This window comes from Tursiops truncatus, chromosome 19 (genome assembly GCF_011762595.2).
Source record: "Tursiops truncatus isolate mTurTru1 chromosome 19, mTurTru1.mat.Y, whole genome shotgun sequence".
In the NCBI taxonomy this organism is placed as follows: Eukaryota; Metazoa; Chordata; class Mammalia; order Artiodactyla; family Delphinidae; genus Tursiops; species Tursiops truncatus.
The window spans coordinates 53,261,128-53,278,931 of record NC_047052.1 but is presented as its reverse complement, the minus strand read 5'-3'; the positions used below and the strand labels follow the sequence as shown (position 1 = coordinate 53,278,931).

The 17,804-nt window shown below is 41.6% G+C and overlaps 1 pseudogene; it reads right to left on the bottom strand.

The window, feature by feature from the left end:
- Positions 1 to 1,329: 1,329 nt before the first annotated feature.
- Positions 1,330 to 2,564, bottom strand: LOC101335566 (vomeronasal type-1 receptor 2-like; annotated as a pseudogene).
- Between the last annotated feature and the right edge of the window lie 15,240 nt (positions 2,565 to 17,804).

Here is a 17,804-nt window from a genome sequence, read left to right as displayed (position 1 = left end):
AGTCAGAGAAAGACAAATACCAAATGATATCACATGTGGAATCTAAAAATAATACAAATGAATCTAAATACAAAACAGAAAGAGACTCGCAGACATAGAAAACAAACGTATGGTTACCAAAGGGGTGAGGGAGGGAGGGAGGGACAAATCAGGAGTACGGAATTAACAGATACAAGCTTCTATACATAAAATAGATTAGTAACAAGGATCTACTTTATAGCACAGCAATATACAATATCTTGTAATAACCTATAATGGCGTATACTCTGAAAAAAAAAACGGAGTCACTTTGCTGTATAGTTGAAGCAAACACAATATTGTACATCAACCATACCTCAAAAAAAAAAAAAAAAGAGGGGAGTCTCTACCTCCGCGTATTTCCCACATCCCTCTGGCTCTCCCGAAAGAAAGCCCTGCTGCCTTTCAAAGCTAAATGTTCTGGGGCTTATCTTCCCGGTATGCCAGCCCAATGTAGGGCTCAGAATGCTCACCCCTTGGGAAGAATCTTTGTAATTGTATTATTCTCCTGTTTCTGGGTCACGCACCCAGGGATATGGTTCTTGACTCTACCGAGACTCCAACCCTCCTACCTGTCTCACTGGGGATCCTTCTGCATTCCTTTAGTTGTAGAAGATCTTTTCTGGTAGCTTCTGGTCTTCCTCATCAATACTTGCTCTGTATACAGTTGTAATATTGGTGTGTCCAGGAGGAGAGGAGAGCTCAGGGTTTTCCTACTCCATCACCTTGGAGCATTCCCCTGTGGTATTCTTGGTTACAGCAGCCCTAGCTGACTGGAACAGATTTTCCTCGTTAATGAAGGTGGGTGGAGTATAATCACCTGAGCTTTAAAGAACAGATGCCAAATAGCTACAACGGAAAGAAGTAAGAGATTGAAAACAGAAGAGGGATTCAACTTGCTAATGCTGCCTTTCTAGATGGAGATATTCAGAAGTGAGTCATTAAAGGAAACGTATTCTGCCAACAACATGAATCAGCCCGAAAGCAGTTCTTCCACAGGTTCCAGTTCAAAACTCTCCTTTGGACACTGAGGGTGAAGGAAGGAAGGAAGGAATTGGCAACTGCGCACTGTGGAAATACACACAATTTACATATTTCCCCTAACAGTGGGGGATTTCGTATTCCTGAACCAGGCAAAGTAGAGGCTGTGTACACTGGGGTCACGGCTCACGAGCAGGAAGGGGCTGACAGTGGGGAAGCACGCAGCAGTGATTACAGTGATGTCCACAGGGAACAGCTAGGATGATCAGAAAGAGACAAAAGAAGTTGAAAGATGGAGGAAAGGGTATAAAAGCAGACGACAGTGCTCACCAGGAGAAGAATGGTTTGGGCAGCTCTGGACTCAAGATGGCGGGGGGGACCTGGGGGAGGCGTTGGTACAAATGTGTTGGACCTGCTGCTCATGCCTGTACAGGATGAAAACCATGGAGACACTGGCCCAGAGCGTGAGCCCCAAACAGAAAACATCAGGGAATAATAGCAATGCTCCATACAATGTCTGTCTGGTTTCGTCACGATGAACAGCAGAACAGTATCAAAAATCCTTCCCGTTTGTGAGGTCTTTGTTGCTCCATTTGCCAGTTACATCGATAGGAAAAACAACATTTCCCAGCATTTGGAGCATCCAACACAGGAAAATAGAGGCAACAATGTACTTGGGAGATTTTACTTTAAGCTCTGCCCGCCTGGAGTTCCTGGGACTGATGGTGGTGGCCTGAAAGACACTCCAGAGGCAGATGCTACCAGTGGACACTCCCTCCCCACTCTGTGAAGAAAGAAAAGAAGTCTGCATCCAAAATCACTGGGTATATGTTTCCACCCAAAGGGGGAATAACTGTCTGGGGGACCCCTTTAGAGATGAGGACCAAGAAGTTGGCTACAATCAGGTGCTTAAGGATGAAATCTGTGGACCTTAACCTGTAGCCAGTGAAGGGAAGGATGATATAACGGCAAAGAAGCGAGAAATTCTCCAGGATTCCAACCGCAGTCTGTGTTAAGAAGATCACATCCATTGTCAAATCGCTGCTAGCCATCCTCTCAGTTCACGGTCACTGATACTTGTCTTGTGAGTTTAAATGTCCTGCATGGGAATATGAGGCATGGGCTACATGAATCATGTCAGCTGAAATCCAATATTCTGCACTTGCCGTGAGTTCCCGGTTAGAAAAATGTACTTCATGTTTTTCTGTTACTAGCAGCCTTAAAAGGGTTGAATGTATACATTATAAAGAGCACTTATATGTAAAATGACTCGTTGAAGGCACGCCACATGATCACTTCATGCTTCACGAATCCACGAGCCCGGGATTTCTGTGACTTCAGTTTTACAGGGAAGGGTAACACAGAGAGGTTACATGCTTCTTGAAATCTGCTGCGTAGGGCAGAGTGAAGACTTGAGACCCATTAGGCTGGTAAAGATAGTGCATTGAACCACCATTCTCTGCCAAAAAGCCAGTTGGTTCTATTCAAATAATAATCCAGGTCCATATTTAGTTTTAATTTCACAACTTATTTTAGACTGGTGGTATTTTATATTTTCATTATAACGAGATTCCATTCTTGTAAAGTTTTATTTTATAGGGCACTATGTATTGTGAATGAAGCTTTAGGTATCTTTTTTTTTTTTTTTTTGGTGGTACGTGGGCCTCTCACTGCTGTGGCCTCTCCCGTTGCGGAGCACAGGCTCCGGACGCGCAGGCCCAGCGGCCATGGCCCACGGGCCCAGCCGCTCCGCGGCATGTGGGATCCTCCCGGACCGGGGCACGAACCCGTGTCCCCTGCATCGGCAGGCGGACTCTCAACCACTGCGCCAGCAGGGAAGCCCTTTAGGTATCTTAATACATGTCAATGCCCTGCGAGCACCAGAATACTGCAGGAACCTGCTCCAGGACAAGGTAATGTCATGAAGATGAGAATGGCTCGGTATTAGGACAGCAACAGGAAAAGTCCTTTATTTATTTATTTATTTTAATGTTGGTGGAGTCTTTTATTTATTTATTTATTTATCTTTGGTTGCATTGGGTCTTCGTTGCTGTGCGCAGGCTTTCTCTAGTTGTGTCGAGTGGGGCTACTCTTAATTGCGGTGCGCGGGCTTCTCATTGTGGTGGCTTCACTTGTTGCGGAGCACAGGCTCTAGGCGCGTGGGCTTCAGTAGTTGTGGCTCGAGGGCTCCAGAGTGCAGGCTCAGTAGTTGTGGCGCACGGGCTTAGTTGCTCCACGGCATGTGGGATCTTCCCAGACCAGGGAATCGAACCCATGTTCCCTGCAGATTCTTTTTTTTTTTTTTTTTTTTGGGGTACGGGGGCCTCTCACTGTTGTGGCCTCTCCCCTTGCGGAGCACAGGCTCCAGACGCGCAGGCTCAGCGGCCATGGCTCACGGGCCCAGCCGCTCCGCGGCATGTGGGATCTTCCCAGACCAGGGCACGAACCGGTGTTCCCTGCATCGGCAGGCGGACTCTCAACCACTGCGCCACCAGGGAAGCCCGGCAGGCAGATTCTTAACCACTGTGCCACCAGGGAAGTCCCAGACTCCTTTATTTTTATGTCAGAAAAGCAGGTATAATGGCACCTATCACAGGAATTATTGAATAAGCACATGTAATGCCGTAAACTTTGGGACATCAAACACTAATACATGATAAAAGAGCATAAGCCAAAACTACATTATTATTATTTTCAGTTCATATACTTATCTATTTGTTAACTTCAGAGTTAAGTGAAAAGACTAGCAAAGTAATAAGATTTGTGAATGATACTGACATAAAAGACATATATGCAAAACAGCACCTGCAAGGCATGTATTCTTGTGCATTTTATAAATTCAAAGACTGGATTTTTAGATTGATAGTAACAGCATATTTTTTAAACGGAAACAACACGATATGAGACTGCCAGCTGCGGCCTTTAACTCATAATTATCATGTCAACTGTTCTGTAAATGTAAGAGTGATAACCTTGCCATAACCAACACACTACAGAGGTTTTCAGTTGAGACAGAGTTACTGTCTCCATTAATTGCATCAGACATCCAGAGTTAGAAAAAAACCTTTCTATTCAAGCCATTTCCATTTGCATACACTTTCTGCACAGAACTGGATGAGTATTGCAGATTCATCATACTCTTTATTGCAAACCTGGAGGGATTATTGGTGCACCTCTAAGTCATCCTGATTCCTATAAGGTAGACTCAACAGTAGATTGATTTTACAACTTAAAATACAAATATTTTTAAGCACCTTAGAAAGCAGGTTTTGTTATATCTTGGAATGAGTCACAACAATCCCTGTCAGAGGTTTACATTAAATTGCATGAGGAGTCTTTAGAGATTGGTGTAGATTCTAGGACCCCATCCCTCTTTACTAGCTCATGCCTCAGACTTATTCCACCTTTCTGCACGGTGTTGGCACCGAATCAGGTTACTACACAGAAGACTGCCTTTTTCTGATATGATCTCTTACCCAGACCCTTTTTTTTGCGGTACGCGGGCCTCTCACTGTTGTGGCCTCTCCCATTGCGGAGCACAGGCTCCAGACGGGCAGGCTCAGCGGCCATGGCTCACGGGCCTAGCCGCTCCGCGGCATGTGGGATCTTCCTAGACCGGGGCACGAACCCGTGTCCCCTGCATCGGCAGGCGGACTCCCAACCACTGCGCCACCAGGGAAGCCCTTACCCAGACTCTTGATCTGCCTTTCTCTTACAGACTCTGCTGCTCAGAATGAAATAGAACATCCTTAACTGACTCCTTCCTGATGCCAGGACAATGGGCTCAGAGTGATGGTTTTTATAGCCAGTACCTGTGTGGAAGGGAGCTAGCCGGAGCCTGATATATGGGTTTGAGATTCTGTGTCCTCCCCACCCCTCCCAACAGAACTGCAAAATCATTTCACCTGAAGCAGCAATGGGAGTGTAGGCTTGGGATCTGGGAACATTTCTGAAAACTTTTCTCTCAGTTGTTAATTACTAAAAACAATTACAAGTTTCTAGTTAGCCCCCTTAGGAAACAACTGGAGTGTTTTCAAGAGGCATTTTCTTTTCCATGATCCCTGAAGGCGGACAGGGTCTCACATGGAGGAGAGTTGGAAATTCTTAAGTCACTCAAATAAAGACAGGCATAAAAGATGTGTGTTCCTCTAGATTCTTCACTTTCCTGAGACGTTCCTCTCCCTGAAACTAGTACTTTCCTAATCTTCAGACCACTGAACTGAACCACCAGTTAAAGTATTGGTAGAGAAATGGAATGAGACAAAATACCTGAGAAGTATATTCAAAGAGACACAAGTAAAAGGAAGAATATGACCGCCTGGAGGGGTGGGATAGGGAGGGTGGGAGGGAGGGAGACGCAAGCGGGAAGAGATATGGGAATATATGTATATATATAACTGATTCATTTTGTTGTGAAGCTGAAACTAACATACCATTGTAAAGCAATTATACTCCAATAAAGATGTTAAAAAATAAAAAAATTAAAAAAAAAAGAATATGATAAATCACTCATTATAGAAAATGTCTGCACAAACCAAAGCCAATTAATTGGACTCATTTGCATAAATCAATGCCAATTAATATGGAGATGTTGTAGGAAAATATACTTTACAATTACTGACCTCCATTAGTGATTAGACTTAGAACAGTATGCATAGAAAAAACGAGAAGGTTCAAAGAGTGTCTCACAAATTAGCATCTAGTTCTGATGGCTCAACAGAGAGATTTTACTATTCTTGTAAATATCAGGTGAACCAATGCTCAATTACTTAATTCAAGGGGATCAAATTGTTACCAGAGTGCTCTGCATTAATTAATTGTGCTATTTTCCAGTAATGAGCACTCGATGCTTTGATAACTAAGAAATATAAATTAGGAGTTGAAAGTAATCTTTCAGTTTTCCCTACAAATAAATCCACATTTGATGCACAGTCATGATGCGATCATTGTCAATTTTCAAGTCAGGAGTTGGAGCCATAGTGGTGGTCAACCATGTCTGCACACAAACACGAACTCACTGAAACACTTACAGGCAGAAGCAAACACACATGTGCATTCACACTCGCGTACTCATATATACTCACATACATATACATAAGTCACATACTCACACAACTACAGGTGTAAACTCACAAACATACATGCTCAGCACATATAAACTCGCATCATATTCATAAACACACATGACGCATTCATATGAAAGCATTCACTTTCATAAAATTAACTTACACAGTCCCTGTGTATCTGTGGACGACACGTTCACATACGGAAGAATAGTTGTTGTATCTCCAGACTTCTGGACGCAGGAAAAAGGGGTCCTTTCCATTGTTTGTAATCCTTTCAATGCTGCAACAACCAACAGACAATATTTGCTATAGGCAGCCTTAAAATTGCTATGCGTATTACCTCCTTGGGTGGGTCAGAGGGTAAGAAAGGTCGAGTGCTCAGAGGCATGGCAGTGAATGGGTATGTGATAGATCAGTATGAGAGAGAGGGCATAGAAAAAGGGGTATGCAGATAAGACCACAGTGAAGGAAGCCTGGAGTGTGGGAGAGAGTGTAGGGAAAGAGAAAAGGCAGAAGGAGAAAGAAAAAGAAATACGAAAAATCCCAAGGTGGTTAAAGGGCATTGCCGGTTTTGAGGGTACAATGAGTTAAAGTGTGTGGCAAAGTGAAGAGTATGAGGTATACCGGGTTCTAGGGAAATAGGTGCGGGATTCCATGGGCATGAAGGAAATAAGGGTATGAGGAGTTTGGGGGCAAAAATGGTAAAGGTCAGTGGTTGATAAAACTCCCAAGAGACTTATTGTCTTTGAGGGATTAAAACGATAGTGAGGGCTTCCCTGATGGCGCAGTGGTTGAGAGTCCATCTGCCGATGCAGGAACGCGGGCTTGATCCCTGGTCCAGGATCCCACGTGCCGCAGAGCAGCTGGGCCCGCATGCCACAGCTGCTGGGCCTGTGCTCTGGAGCCCGCGAGCCACAGCTACTGAGCCCGCATGCCACAACTACTGAAACCCACATGCCTAGAGCCCATGCTCCGCAACAAGAGAAGCCACCGCAGTGAGAAGACCGCTCATCACAAGGAAGAGCAGCCCCTGCTTGCTGCAATTAGAGAAAGCCCGAGCGCAGCAACAAAGACCCAACGCAGCCAAAAAAAAAAAAAAAAAAAAACAACAAGACAGTGAGAGGAGGAAGGGGAATACGTGTGGGGTAGGCAGATGCTGGAAATATAGTGTGGCCCAAGGCAGAAATAGAGAATTGAAAGAGGACATGAAGCCTGGTGAAGATAATGACCAAGAGAAGAGAAAAAAAAAATGGGCACATGACAATGAGGAAGCTGGGAGAACGTTGGGCATGAGGAGCCAAGGAGCCCAGGAGAAAGGGTCAGGGATAAGAGGGCTGTGGGTTGTGGATTTGGTTTATGAATTAGTTGAGGATGCCTGAGAGTTGGGGCTGGGGTCCTTGATGGTGTGGTTGTAGAGTACACGGGGAATGGGCTGAGATATCTGGCTTGGAAGTAGATGCAGGGTAAGAAAATAAAGGCTCAAATGATGTGGTTTGCAGGGGGGATGGAAGGTGAGGAGGGCCAGGCTAGAACCACATAGGAATGGATGTCCCAAAAGTGACAGGAGGGAGGTCAAGGATGCAATATAGGAGTCTGAAAAAGTTGAGTGAAGTTGAGGAGTGAATGGAGTTTGGTGCATGGCTACAGCTCACAGGGGTGGAGGCACAGAAGATGTATCTGAGGGAGGGGAAATACACAAACGAAGAGGGGAGGAATGGAACTGGGAAAGACGGAAGTGGCAATGGGCAGATTGGAGGCCACTATTTGATTTCCCATACATCAATTCTCCAATTTATGGTCAAATCACAACAGTCATGGATAGTTTCTAATTTCAGCTCAGGGGAGCAAAAATCTTGCTTATATAAAATGCCCCCAAAACTACTTAAATAGAACATACAGTGTAGGATGGAAGCTAAATTTGGGGGTAAATAACACAATAGCATTTCACTCTTCATTTGGGAAACCACGTAAAGGATGTGACTTCCATAGGTCATGCGAAAGAGGCTGTTTATTAGCCTCATGTAAATCAATGAAGTTGGAAAACTCCCTCACACCATATACAAAAATAAACTCAAAATGGCTTAAAGACTTAAATATAAGATAGGATACCATAAAACTCCTAGACGAGAACATAGGCAAAACATTCTCTGACGTAAATTGTAGCAATGTTTTCTTAGATCAGTCTCCCAAGGCAAAAGAAATAGAAGCAAAAATAAACAAATGGAACCTAATCAAACTTATAAGCTTTTGCACAGCAAAGGAAGCCATAAGAAATTGAAAAGACAATCTACGGACTGGGTGAAAATATTTGCAAATGATGCGACTGACAAGGGCTTAATTTCCAAAAGGTATAAACATCTCAATATTAAAAAAAACCAATCAGAAAATGGGCAGAAGATCTAAATAAACATTCCTCCAAAGAAGACATACAGATGGGCAACAGGCACATGAAAAGATGCACACAATCTCTAATTATCAGAGACATGCAAATCCAAACTACAATGAGCTATCACCTGACACTGTATAGAATGGCCATTATTTTAAAATCCACAAAAAATAAATGCTGGAGAGGGTGTGGAGAAAAAGGAACCCTCCTACACTGTTGGTGGGAATGTAAATTGGTGCAGCCACTGCAGAAGACAGTATATAGGTTCCTTAAAAAACTAAAAATAGAGTTACCATAGGATCTAGCAATCCCACTCCACGGCATATATCTGGAGAAAACCCTAATTTGAAAAGATATATGCACCCCAGTATTTACAGCAGCACTATTTACAATAGCCAAGACATGGAAGCAACCTTAATGTCCATCAGCTGATGAATGGATAAAGATGTGGTATATATACACAATGGAATACCACTCAGCCATAGAAAAGAACAAAATAATGCCATTTGCAGCAACATGGTTGGACCTAGAGGTTATCATACTAAGTGAAGTAAGTCAGACAGAGAAAGACAAGTATCATATGATATCGCTTGTATGTGGAATCTAAAATATGATACAAATGAACTTATTTACAAAATAGAAACAGACTCAGACATAGAAAACAAATCTATGGTTACCAAAGGTGAAGGTGGGGGGAAGAATAAATTAGGAGTTTGGGGTTATCAGATACAAACTACTATATATAAAATAGATAAAAAACAAGGTCCTACTATATAGCATAGGAAACTATAATCAATATCTTGTAATAACTTATAATGAAAAAGAATTATATATATATATGTGTATATATATAAAACTAACTCACTTTGCTGTACACCAGAACTAACACAACATTGTAAATCAACTATACTTCAATAAAAAATAAAATAAATAGGATGCTTAAGTTTTTGGTAAATGTTTGTGGTAATATAAAAGTAAAAAACATAGGAAGAACTTTAATGATAAAATAGTTAAGCAATAAAATTATTCATGAGTTACATTAGCAATAAACTATCAAAAAGTAAAATTAAGAAAGTAATACCACCTAAAACTGCACTGAAAACAATACAATACCTAAGAAATCATCTAACCAAGGAGGTAAAATACCTATACTTTAAAAACTATAAGCCTGGGCTTCCATGGTGGTGCAGTGGTTGAGAATCCGCCTGCTGATGCAGGGGACACGGGTTTGTGCCCCGGTCCGGGAGGATCCCACATGCCGCAGAGCGGCTGGGCCCGTGAGCCATGGCCGCTGAGCCTGCGCATCCGGAACCTGTGCTCCGCAACGGGAGAGGCCATGGCAGTGAGAGGTCCGCGTACCACAAAAAAACCAAAACAAAACCCCTAAGCCTGATGAAACAAATTGAAGACAACACAAATAAATGGAAAGAAATACCATATTCATGGATTGGAGGCATTAGTGTTATTAAATGATCATAGTCCCCAAGACAAGGTACAGGTTCAATGGAATCCCTGTCAAAATATCAATGGCATTTTTCACAGACTAGAGCAAATAATTATAAAGTTTGTATGGAAACACAGAAGACCCTGAATAGCCAAAATAATCTTGAGAAGGGAGAACAAAGCTGGAGATGTCATGCTCCCTGATTTCAAACTATACTACAAAGCTTCAGGCATCAAAACAGTGTGGTACTGGCAAAAGATCAATGGACACATAGATCAATGAAACAGAATAGATAGAACAGAAATAAACCCATGCCTACATGGTCAATTAATCTATGACAAAGGAGGCAAGCAGATACAATAGGACAAAGACAGCCTCTTCCACAAATAAATGGTGTTGGGGAACTGGACAGCTACATGCAAATCAATCAAACTGGAATAATTTCTCACACCATATACAAAAATAAACTGGTATATACATACAATGAAATATTATTTATTTATTTAATAATTAATTAATTTAAAAATTATTATATATATTTTTATTTTTGGCTGCGTTGGGTCTTCATTGCTGCATGTGGGTTGTCTCTAGTTGCGGCGAGCAGGGGCCACTCTTCGCTGTGGTGCATGGGCTTCTCATTGTGGTGACTTCTCTTGTTGCAGAGCACAGGCTATAGGCGCCCGGGCTTCAGTAGTTATGGCACGTGGGCTCAGTAATTGTGGCACATGGTCTTAGCTACTCCACAGCATGTGGGATCTTCCCAGACCAGGGCTTGAACCTGTGTCCCCTGCATTGGTAGGCAGATTCTCAACCACTGGACCATGAAGGAAGTCCCCACAATGGAATATTACTTAGGCTTAAAGGGGAGGAAATAAAGACATGTGCCACAACATGGATGAACTTTGAGGACATTATGCAAAAAGACAAATACTGTACCATTCCACTTTTATGATATATTTACAGAAGTAAAAATCACAGCAATAAAAATCACAGCAATAAAGGTAGAAAGGTGGTTGTCAGGGTATTGCAGAAGGAGAGATGGGGAGTTACTGTTTCAGTTTTGCAAGATGAAAAGAGTTCTGGAGATGGATAGTGGTAATTAGGTTGGACAAAAATATGAATATATTTAACCACTAAACAGTTAAAGAGTTAAGACTGTAGAATTGTATTTTATATTTTATTTATCATAATAAAAAATAGAAAAAAAAGTCTTTGAGCACTGCCACAAGAGGTGAGGGCAGGGGAGAGTTTGATGAGAAAGTTGGAGTTAGTGGGGTATGACTGAGAATAGGTGTGATAAAGTGAGGTGGGAAGGAAGAGGGCACAGGGAAAGGGGGATATAAGAGCAAGACTGTGGAGATTCATGGAGCATGGGGGTTGGGGGATAAAGTTCAGGAAGAGAGAGACGGTAGAGGGTTAAAATGTACACAGGGGTTGAAGAGTGCAGTGTGTTTAAAGTGCACTGTGGGACACAGGTCCTGACCCAATTGCTTTTCTTCCCTTCCTACCTCATTACATGTGTATCTTTCTTACAGCCTTGGCTGTACAGGAGTCCTTCTCCCAGCTTCCAGTTACTTTCCAGTGAGAATTGTTCCACAAGTAGATGTATTTTTGATGTGTTTGTGGGGGAGGTGAGCTCTGCGTCCTCTTACTCCGCCATCTTGATCAAGAGGACTGAGTACTTTCTTCTTGAAGTCTGTTGCTTTGTCATTTTTTGTGTGTTTTCTGTCCTTTTCTTACTGAATTTTAAAAAGTTCTCTATGTACACTAAATAGGAGGCCTTTCTTGGCTCTCTCTCTTTATCGCTTTTTCTATCTTGGTGTCTTTTGATGAGTAGAAGCTCTTAACTTCAATACAACATCATTTGTCATGTTCTCCTTTATAGTCAATATTTTTGTTCTGTTTAAGGAGTCTTTTCCTATTATAAGATCTCAAAAATGTTCTTTGTTTTCTTCTAGAAAAATCATTTTATACCTTTAAATTTTACATCAGCAATCTATTCAGAGTAATTTGTTATATGTGTTAGTAGTGACTTAAGTCTTTTTATCCATCAAGATAACACACTCCCATTTATTCTGAAAATGTTGTATTTGCCTTTCTTTTTATTTGCTGTCATCTATCATTGCCTCATCCAGTTTAACATCACCTCACCCTCGGAGCTGATTTTCTGTCAAGTCTCCTGGTGATTCAGGCTTTTCTTGTCTCTTTCAATCTTTACAACCCCAGTGTGCCACACAATCAAGGTTAGTCTTAGTACTAGAAATCTTCAGTGGAAATTTTTGTTTAGAGCATTGATTATTCTCATGTTTTAAAGGGAAAATTGCTCCATGTTGAGAGACAATTTTTGGTCTCTTATGTTTTTTCACAGCTTGTATCAGCTTCTGTCCTAAATTATCTTTTCAAGGATTTTTTGTATAACAATCAGTTTCAGATAATGTCTGCAGTACCTCCTCCAGGGAAAAGGACAGATTAATTACTGGACCAACATAATAAAAATAGTGTCTTCCTCTGAGGCAAAATTTCGGCAGGTTTGTTGAGGACCAACTTTTAAATATTTGGATTTCTTAACCTTGACAACATCCTCACTTGTGATGCATCCTGGGCCTCTTTGTATCACCTCTGAGGAACTTGAGGTGGACAAGAAGAATAAATGCAAACATGAAGCTTCTGCTGTTTACTATGTCATGAATAATAAAATCTTCTTTCTCAGACCCCAGAGTCTCATGCCTTCTGACAGCATCCATGAAGTTGACAGGATAATTTGTTATCCTGCCAGTAGGGTAAAATCTAAGACATTTCCTCACATTCCTTAAGAGTCATGATGAGGAGGACGTGATGCCGAGAGAGAAAAAATTTTTCTCAGAGAGAAAATTACAAAGATCCTTCAGAATCCCAGTTAAAGGATAGGAGAATGCTTCCTAGAACAAGTGGAAATTTTCTCACCCAAGTTCTGGGCAACGTGAGAAAAGGACAGTCCTTTTCAACAAATCATGCTGGGAAAATTGGATATCCACATGCAAAAGAAGGAGGTTGGACCCTTAACACCTCATACAAAAATTAACTCAAAATGGATCAAAGACCTAAATGTAAGACCTAAAACAATAAAACTCTTAGAAGAAAACAAAGGGCAAAAGGTTCGTGACATTAGACTTGGCACTGATTTCTTTGGATTTGACACCAAAGGCACAGGTAACACAAACTGAACTTCACAAAATTTAAAAAGCTTTTGTGCATCAAAAGACAGAATCATCAGAGTAAAAAGACAATCCACCGAATAGGAGAAAATATTTGCAAGTCATATACCTGATAAGAGATTAATATCCAAAATACAGAGAGAACTCTTGAAACTCAAAACAACAACAACAACACAAAAAAACCAGAAATAACCCAATTTAAAAATTGGCAAAGGACGTGAATAGACATTTTTCCATAGAAGATATACAAATGACAAATAAGCTCATGAAAAGATGCTCAACATCACTATTCATTAGGTGAATGCAAATCAAAAAATCAAAACTACAATGAAATACTATCTTACAGCAATTAGGATGGCTACTATCAAAATAATAGAAAACAATACGTGATGGCAAGAATGTGGAGAAACTGGAACCCTGTGCACTGTTCGTAGGAATGTAAGATGGCACAGCCGCTGGAAAACAGGATGGTAGCTCCTCAGAAAATTAAAAATAAAATTACAATATGATCCAGCAATTCCACTTCTGGGTACCTATACAAAAGAATTGAAAGCAGGGTCTCAAAGAGATATTTGATAGCTAAAACATGGAAGCAACCCAACTGTCCATCAACACATGAACAGACAAGTGCGGTATATACATAAAATGCAATATTACTCAGTCTTAAAAGAAAGGAATTCTGCGATATAATACAACATGAACCTTGAGGAAGTTAACATTAATAAAGGGAACCCTCACCAAGACGGTGTCGGGAGACCAGCAGGGGGAGCTCTCACACGCGTACCACTGGATCTCAATACAGATTCCAGGAAGAGATGTTACCTTGCATCTCTGGCAGGAAGTGACGCTACTTTACTACCACCAGCAAGAGGAAGCAAGATTTTCTCATTGCCTAGCAACAGTTCAGCCAATGAGAGACTGTCACAACTCAATGAAAAGCCACTGTACTTTGAACTCCCAGTTTCCGCCAACGCATTTTTTGTTTATAACAGCCCCTCCCAACTGCCCTTTCTCCTCTATAAAATTTTCCTCTTCTTTGCTTTACTGGACTTACATGTTTCCTCTCAGGTGCACGTCCCAAATTGTAATTCTTTGCAGCTCCTGCGTAAACCCATTTTGCTGGTAAAATAACTGGCTGTTTTAGGTTAACAAGGGCATTATGCTAAGTGAAATAAACCAGTCACAAAAAGACAAATACTGTATGATTCCACTATGTGAGATACTTATAGTAGTCAAAATCATGGGAGGCAGAAAGTATGAGTGGTGGTTTCCAGGGACCGGGGAAAGGGGGAAATGAGGAGTTACTGTTTAATTGGTATAGAGTTTCAATTTTACAAAATGAAATGAGTTACAGAGCTGAATGGTGGTGATGGCTGCACAACATTATGGATGTATTTAATACCACTGATCTGTATAATTTTTAATGGTTAAGATGGTAAATTTTATGAGTATTTTTGCTACAGTTTTAAAAACTGGAAAAAAAAATCCAGGGACTTGTTCAAATGAGAAAATCTAATAAAGACCCAACCCCAGGACCTGGCTCAAGCAGCCCTTCTCCCTCAATGTTTTAAACATCACATACCTGTGGGTGAGTGGGGTTACAGGCCTGGTAGAGCTGGATTCTCCCCACTCAGCCTCCAGGAAGGTAAAAGAAAAGTAGCTCCACATGTCACAAAATCAGAAACTAGAAGTTTGAGTTGGCTAGACTCTGATTTCAGATGGATGGAGAGAAACATGTGACCCTGATACTCTTCATGGTGAGTGGCTGCCCCCTGCCCCCAAGAGCTCCTTACTTTCTCAATGGAGGCTGAGGAGCTGGAATCGACCCCCCACCCTGTAGTTTAGCCTTAATGAAAATGAAGAGAGTTTCCCATTCTGCTGTTCCTCTACCGTGTGTATATACTCTAGAGTATTAGGAAAAATAGACCTTCCAGCTCCAAGTGTGGGGAAGCAGGGGAGCTATTAGGAACCCTGGTGTGGGCCTTGTTCAGTCCCCTGCCCCAAATGAAAAGTGTTGAGAGGTTACTGCCCTTCCCTTAATATCTCAACCTAGAGTCTGGGCAAACAGTTCTGTGAGAAGGGTAATGACTCATGAATACGTCTGTAGTGGCCCCAGCTATTTTACTGTTGAACACTGGCCAGAAGAAGAATGAGCAGAGGACAGGCCTTAAAAAACTGTAAAGGAAAGAAGACATGCTATTTGCAGGCTTGGGCAAGAAATCTTTTCATATTTTCAAGCAGCACTCAAGTCTCTCTCCAGCCACTGGATGGAAATGGCTTCCAAGCTAGGGACACAGAAATTGACCCCTGACTTGGGCAAGTTCTCCCCATTCCCTCTCTTTACAAGGCAGCACCACTCCAAAGATGTTCAGGGACAGGAACATTTTCCTAGAATCAGTGGCATTGTTGTTGTTGCAGTTTAGAAAATATAATCAGTGTCCAACAGAAGTAATTCTGGAAGGGTACTGAGTGGAGGTATCTATTTGAAGATTTTTTTTTTTAATATATGGATCCTGGGAAGAGCAGGTAAGGCCCAGAAACATGTCAGGGTCTGTCTTACGATGTTACTCCGTCTGGAAACAAAATGAACTTGACACTGACACCTCGCCCCCAGTGGCACTATGGGAAATAGGAGACCCTCCCTATGGAGATTACATGTCTGTCTTGATGACTTCCTTGCAGTGTAAAGAAATCCTCCAGTAATGGTGGGAGTGTTCATGAGGTAACCACATGCTGCCGTAGTGAAAATGAGGCAGAGAGTAAGAAAGCAGCTGAGATAGAATGAGTAGGAAATGAATGAAGGGGGAAAAGAATAGCCAGGCTGGTGGGAATGAATGAAAACACCCCCATCATCTTCATCTTCACTACCCACGCATACACACAAACAGATCCAGGTCCCATGTCCCTGTGGCTCAAGGATGAACTCTAGGCCACATTGATGCATCCCTGAAGAAATGTGCATGGAACTTGTCTTTAAGCACAAAGACGTCTGAGAGATGTTTTCAGGCCTGTCATCACCCATTTGGGAAGATGATCCCGGTGCCTTCCTTCCATCCATACTTGATGACAATGTTTAGAATCTTGTCCTTCTTGTGAACAGTTTGCACATAAGGAACAAAGCACCCCCTTGTGGCCCTTATCTGCTTGGGCAGCCATGGTATTTCTCCTCCGAGGAGACACAGTATCATCATTCATCATTTTATTTCATTCTCCCAACTTGAAGTTCATAAAAGCCAAGTCACCCTCTAGGTGGAAAAGATAGGACTGGAGAATTCAGAGGATGGGCCCCCAGGGCCAGTGACCTTTTTTCCATGTACTCCATGGCTGAGGCGCTTCTCAACAAGTGAGAGTGGGTAGATTAGAAGGGCCGTGTGACTGACCTCAGGTCACATTGAGTGGGAAATTTCTTCAAAAAAAAAAAAAACAAAAAAAAAGAGGCACAAAGAAACGTTAAGCTAAAATAAATAAATAAATAAAATTGAAAAAAAGAAAAGTTAAGCTATACTCATCAGACTATTAGTAAATCTGTTAGTTATTGTGGAACTATTACAAATATTTTATGTGCCTTTCTGATATATGGAATGTGTAATTATATAACATATACTCTATGATACTTATATATTTTATATATTATATTTAATGTTTCCAAATATCCTAAAATGTAATTAATTATAAGTATTATATAATTACATACATATCCTGCAATGTGAATAAAACAAATAAATGATTATGTCAATGTAATTAAAAACTAAGATTTTCAGCATAAAAGACAAAAGAAGTACCATAAATATAAAATAAAACAGATCTGGGTTGTGATCAGACATTCTGCATTTCTAACAAGTTCCCAGGGGATGCCAAGGCTGTTGGTCCATTCCACATTCTGAGTATCAAGATTCTAAGGTTCTGGGCTTCTCTGGTGGCACAGTGGCTAAGAATCCACCTGCCAGTGCAGGGGACACAGGTTGAGCCCTGGTCCGGGAAGATCCCACATGCCGTGGAGCAACTAAGCCCGTGCGCCACAACTACTGAGCCTGCGTTCTAGAGCCTGCGAGCCACAACTACTGAGCCCACATGCCACAACTACTGAAGCCCACACACCTAGAGCCTGTGCTCCACAACAGAGTAGCCCGCACTCGCCACAACTAGAGAAAGCCCACGTGCAGCAACGAAGACCCAACTCAGCCAAAAGTAAAATAAGAATAAATTTATTTTCTAAAAAAGATTCTAAGGTTCTTGTATTAACACGAGGAGGATAAAGGTTTTGATTGTTAGACTTTGATATGTTGGTTATGTGTGTGCTAATTTCTAGGGCAGCGGTCTCAGCTGGGAGGGATTTTGCCTCCTAGTGCATAAATGCCACGTTGGAGACATTTCTGGCCATGGAGGAGGTGGGAGGTGTTACTGCTAACTAGTGGAAGCTGGGGATGCCGATAAATTTACTACAGCACAGCCCCTACAAGAAATTATCAGGCTGAAAATATCAACAGTACTCAGGTGGGGAAACACTGTTCTAGGGGAACCACTAAAAGAATAAAAACAGAGTCTGTGGATTCCAAACCAGGAAGAGAGGAGAAAAGAATTGGTAAAACAAATCCTAAGTCAATCCACAGAGAGGCAATGAGAAAAAGAAAAACAGAAGAGTAGAAGAAATAGAAAGCATAAAGGGAAGTGGCAGACTTAGGTGCAAATATATTAGTTAAGTACATTAAATATAA